Here is a 5,751-nt window from a genome sequence, read left to right on the forward strand (position 1 = left end):
GAAAAAGTGTTTCAGCTTTAGCAAAATGTTTCGAATGTTATAGCAGTGAAAGAAAATTAGGAAATTGGGGAATTTATATAACATTAATCTCTATAATTTTCAAATTGGAGTTATGATGTTATTAGGAAACAGTTTATATATAAACTCTACATTTAATCATTTTGAACAAAATTTTTATTATATATAAATATATTTATTAATCCTTCCATTAAACTTAAGATACTGTTTTATGGGATTAATTAAGATTATGCTGCAATTCATTATTATATGTTTCTTGCAATATTTTGAGATGTGCGCATGTTTAGTTGCAAGTTGATGTAATTTCTTCTTAGATAAATTTAATAACAGTTTATTTTTTTAAGAAGATAATTGCGCGCGCGAAGAATGATTAAAAATTTGTAAAGGTACGATACGGGCTTCACGGTTATAGTGTTAACGATGTGGTGCCGTAGCGGCAACCGCATGCCACGATGGCTGGCGTGTATGTTAGGAGCTAGTTTCAGATCCTAGATCTTAAAAGGGAAGCGCACCTGGATCGCTCGAGATGTTTATTTGTACCCGCAAAGCGGCTCCGATCGCCCAGCGCCGATCTCGGTGCTCCGATGCACGCTTTAAGCTTCGACCGACTTTATAGCAGCGTATTGCTATAGAGACTTCCAATGCAAATCGCGGAATTCAAAGCCCGAGGATTTAAAGTATCAATTTAGACGACGTACAAAACTGACGCAACGATGTAGAAATGTTTAATCGTAATTACCGATAAATAGTAATGAAACCAATAACAAATAATGATGATAGTCGTAATTATCGATAAATATAGTAATGAAATAATAACAAATAATGATGATAGATACGTATATACGTATTATTCAGTTCCACCATTGTTATTCACCGAATGTTTCAACACTTGAATACCACCTCTCGATTCAATATTCGAATCAGTCGTAATCGACGAGGCCTTGAATAACGCGTGGGTGGATAGATTATTGACGAACGAAGTTCCTCGCAATAACGCGAACCTCCTCGGCCACGAACACGTGCGAACATAACATACGTACGTTCGTACGTCCGCTGCTTCGCGCTCGCACGTGTGTAAAACGCACCTTTACGAGCCACTGTCGCTCGTACGCGTTCAATCGCGTTGATATTCCGCCTTAGAAAACTAGATGCGACGAGCGAGTGCCATGAATTCACGCGTCTTGTAAGCCGGGCGCTATTGTTACGACGATGATTGCACGCGTCCGCTCGCGTGACGCCGGCCATTCGCTTTCTCTCTATTTTGCCTCTTTTCATTTCTATTTACGTATATGATTTATGCGACATCGCGCTGTTGCGCGACAACACCGTGTGTCGTTTCGCATACCAAAAAATAGCCTATACATCCACATATGCATATAAGGGCATCGATACCATCTCGAGAACTGCGCGCAATCAGGTTCTTACTATAAAATTGGACGATCTCGTAGAACGCGCGAATAAAGTGCAGGAAAATATCAACCGAGTCCGGGTATCAAGTCAAATTGATTTACCATTTATTACTTAACCAGATTGCAACCGGTTAATCGATAATTAACGGGAGAAAGTATAGTCAAGAAATTCGTTTACGTGGGTAATCGAAGTGAGCAGAAAATGCCAGAGTTACGTGAGCGTCCAACAGCCGGTTTCATCAACGTTGGTTAACTTTAATTGTAACTTTGCATCCTCGCCTACCGCTAATTCTAGTTCTAGGGGAAGAAGCGAGGATTCAGTGAAAATTAAGTTTACAGTTAACCAACATTGGTGTGCTAAGAAAGTGGGAAGGACGACATCGATCGGACCTCCGCGGCGCGAGCACGACATATCCACCGAATTTATGTCTGTGAACTCCGATGAACTCCTGAACTCTCGTCGTCTCGACTCCTCGGAGCGACAATGACGAAAGAATGGCATCCACTGGCCATTCGTACTTCGATGTCGCACACGCGCGTGTACCTACACGTGGTACGAACGCTAACGGAGTTACGGGACTTTAGGACGTAGTTAATTGCATCGCTCTCTTTCAATTTCGAATATTAGAGTCGCGGCTAAGTGGCGCAGTAGTATTACGCGTCGTGAAATATCTACATGTCAAGTGAACATATACATTACTCTAAATGTCATAAAATAAATAATTCGTACAAGCCTGTATGATAACAGATGTATGACTTTTGCATTTCTTAAGCTCAAGTCTTCTATTAGTCACTGCGTTTATTTCGCTATTCGCGTTTATCAGTTCTTCATCAGTTTTTGAAATTTTTCTATAAGTAGAAAAAAAAAGAAAAAAAAAATTAGCAGAGCGTGGTTTCGATCCACGGACCTCTGGGTTATGGGCCCAGCACGCTTCCACTGCGCCACTCTGCTTGTCGAATGCAGCCCTGCAAAGGGTGCATAATAGCGAGGGTAGTTTCAACTAGCTGCCCGCTACTCATTTTATCGAAAAAAGTTAAATTTTTTTTAGCAGTTGCAACATTTGATGCAATAACGACATCTACAATTAAGGTTTTGAAAGCAAATTATTTTTTGTTCTCATTTTTTCAATAGGTCTCTATGAGCGTTTCACTATAATCCATTCTTAGGAGAGGTTCATGCAACAAGCAGAGTGGCGCAGTGGAAGCGTGCTGGGCCCATAACCCAGAGGTCCGTGGATCGAAACCACGCTCTGCTAGATGTTTTTTTTTTCTTTTTATTAAATAGATGTTTGCAGGAAAACTCGATTCACTATTAAAAAAGAAACAATCCATTATTAAAAAATTTTTTTTGTTATTTTATTTCTTTAATTCTGAGTCTTACAATATTATCGACGTTCTCGATTCTTATAATTTATAATATTATAATTCCACAGAAATTATTTATAATCTCAAGTATCGTTTTATGTTATAATATTCTTATTATTATATTTATTAAACTGAGAATTCACATTGTAGTTTCACACGTGTGCTTCACTGATCATTTAATCACAATGATATTTTACTCTAAAATCTCACTCATACTTCTGACTTCTGGTTTATACGGGCACGTTAATGGTGAATTTATGTACAGATCTCAGGATTAAAGATCAGTTAGATCACTTTTGTGACATGTACAGGAGCATTTTCTAATATTAGAGAAACACGTGTACACAAATCGGCGACAATGTTGAGACTAACCTTGCAGAATCACGCATGCGGATTTACGCGCTCGATTCCGCGACTTTGAAGTCGTTCTGGTGGCAAGGCGATTGAAGATATCATGCTTCTTTATCGGCGACATTTGAAATGAATCAAGGGCGGTTTAGCGGGTACTTGAGTCTCTCATCCCACATCCCACGATGTTAAATTAGACTTTCACTTATTAATATACCGGCACATTGTTACCACCTTGAAAACAAATCAAAAAGAAATCGATAAACTATGCGCCGTTTTCAACGCTCCGGTGAAATATGTCAACAATATTCTAACAGCCGAATTATATTGTATGCTATATGTATAAGAATTTTCAAAAATACTTGTAACCCAAACATCGCGAACGATGACTGAAAGATGTTTAAAGGAACGTCTGAAGGACACGTTGGAAAGAATGGAATTCTTTCCTGACGTTTACTTTGCGAAGTGCGCCGTTCCTGTCATACCTTATTTGCGTTTGTTTTTATTTCGTCCAGTGGGATGAGTATTTTAAACTGCAGATTCCAAAGAGCTTTCAGCTTCATCCTTTTTCCTAATTCTAGAAGCTGTTTTATTCATCCTTCTGTTTTACTAAAAGTCAAACGCACGAAATTTATATTTAACATAATATTATTCCTACATTTTATATAACATAAACATTTTATATTAATTTTTATGTTGATTGTAAAAACTCAGGGACTAAGTCAACATGATTCATGAATAATGCATGTTGAAAGAAACGCACAGATGTTTTGTCGCTACTAACTGTTTTATCTTTTATCGAACTGTTATCTAGGAATCTGCCATTGTATCAGGTGCACTGTAAAAATCGAGTACTTTTTCTCGATCACAGATACACAAGTCAATTTAATACAAGAATGTCGTTTATTTTTAATATTAAGAACATTATAATACTTTACATGTGAAATGCTCTTCGCAAATTTAGTTTTGGGGATAAAAATAAACAGCAAAATATATATATATATATATTTTTGCTGTTTATTTTTATTCCCAAAACTAAATGTTAATGTTAATAAGCCCGCGAGTAGCCTTTTTGGCAATACAATGTCCTCGACCACATATTCCGGATGTATCGTAAGTCGCCGTTACTAACCGCGAAACATGTGCGGGTGTATAGCTTTCAGCAAACGACGGGAGTAAATAGCGGATGATTGTCGGTACAGAACATACACATTGCAGTGCACATCAAAAGTCTACTTTCTACATTGTTACATGACTACTTTGTTACAGATTCCTTAAGAAATTTAAGGTCGCTTATTTTGATTTTATTTTAAGGTATTAATATATATTATATTAAAAATTAAGTTATAAAAAAAAACAGCATCTGGTTGAATTTTCTCCACACGTAGCGACCTTAAATTTCTTAAGGAGTCATGTAACAATGTAGAAAGTGGACTTTTGATGTGCACTGCAATGTGTATGTTCTGTACCGACAATCATCCGCTATTTGCTCCGGTCGTTTGCTGAAAGCTACACCCGCGCACGTGTTTCGCGGTTAGTAACGGCGACTTACGATACATCCGGAATGTGTGGTCGAGGACATTGTATTGCCAAGAAGGCTACTCACGGGCTTATTAACATTCCACGGGGCCGACATATCGGCAATTTTGTCGTTACACGATCTTTCCGGCACGTTTATCGTGCGATCAAATTTTATCAGTTGACGTCTTCTTGCGTAATTTTGGGTAATTTTACGGAAGAGATTGAAAAAACAAGATTATATACGAAAATACATCCAAAATTGCAGCAATAAATTTAACAAATATTTTATAACGTATCGTTCTATATTCCTATATTTAGCGCTAAATGTCAAATTCAATTCTTATATAGTCCGAATAGACGCGTGATCTTTAGGTAAGAGAGAAATGATGTTTAGAATCTCAGATAATCATATTTAGACGTGACGTATGAATTAGTACCTTTATAAGATCTTTATCTGATCTGTTGTTCCATGTATGCTTATCAATGCGTAAAGTGCAAAATGCGGTCTCTATATCGGTAAGATAGCAGCAGAGGTTGACGTAAGAGTTGAAAATCGAGTGCGCGGAGCCGCGGAGAGATTATCTCACGAGAAGGCAGTACGGACTAAAACTAATTTCCTGTCGCGGTATCGTGACGTGTCGCCAACTTGTGGCGAGACCGTTATGTAAACATTTCTCGGAGTTACATAAGAACGTAAAGTTACATATTTTTTCAAACTCACCCGCATAACTTTGATCGATACAGTCAGACACTACGACATTTGGACTTAACCAAGCAGATAGATGCGTGCCATAATCGTCCGCACGGATGATTACATAAAGGTGGCAAGTATAAAACGTTTTTCGCACGTGATATTTACCTTACGATCGTTTGGAACTGCGCGCAAGAAAGCGGAATCGAGTTTTAGTCGCGTGATACGGTTATCGTCGTTATCGAACATTCGATTTGATTTATTCATTAAATTATCGTTATAACGACTATTACAGAACTTCTTAAAGGTGCGAAATGAGTAATTAATAATTAATTAACGTCTAACTTCCTACTTTGCTGCTTAATTTATTATCTTGGACGATAACTTGATATTAAATTT

General features: G+C 37.6%; 1 long non-coding RNA gene and 2 other non-coding genes across 3 annotated transcripts; 1 reads left to right on the top strand and 2 right to left on the bottom strand.

Annotated features, from left to right (window-relative positions):
- Window positions 1-2,307: 2,307 nt before the first annotated feature.
- On the bottom strand, window positions 2,308-2,379 carry Trnam-cau (transfer RNA methionine (anticodon CAU)). Its single transcript has one exon. It is a non-coding gene; the product is annotated as a tRNA-Met (tRNA).
- Window positions 2,380-2,611: 232 nt separating this feature from the next.
- Window positions 2,612-2,683, top strand: Trnam-cau (transfer RNA methionine (anticodon CAU)). The gene has a single exon. It is a non-coding gene; the product is annotated as a tRNA-Met (tRNA).
- A 75-nt stretch (window positions 2,684-2,758) lies between these two features.
- On the bottom strand, window positions 2,759-5,242 carry LOC139820420 (uncharacterized). The gene is made up of 3 exons (XR_011733957.1): window positions 5,099-5,242; window positions 3,626-3,749; window positions 2,759-3,374 (listed from the first exon to the last, which is right to left on the bottom strand). It is a non-coding gene; the product is annotated as an uncharacterized lncRNA (long non-coding RNA).
- Window positions 5,243-5,751: the final 509 nt, after the last annotated feature.

Source organism: Temnothorax longispinosus, chromosome 1 (assembly GCF_030848805.1).
Source record: "Temnothorax longispinosus isolate EJ_2023e chromosome 1, Tlon_JGU_v1, whole genome shotgun sequence".
NCBI lineage: Eukaryota > Metazoa > Arthropoda > Insecta > Hymenoptera > Formicidae > Temnothorax > Temnothorax longispinosus.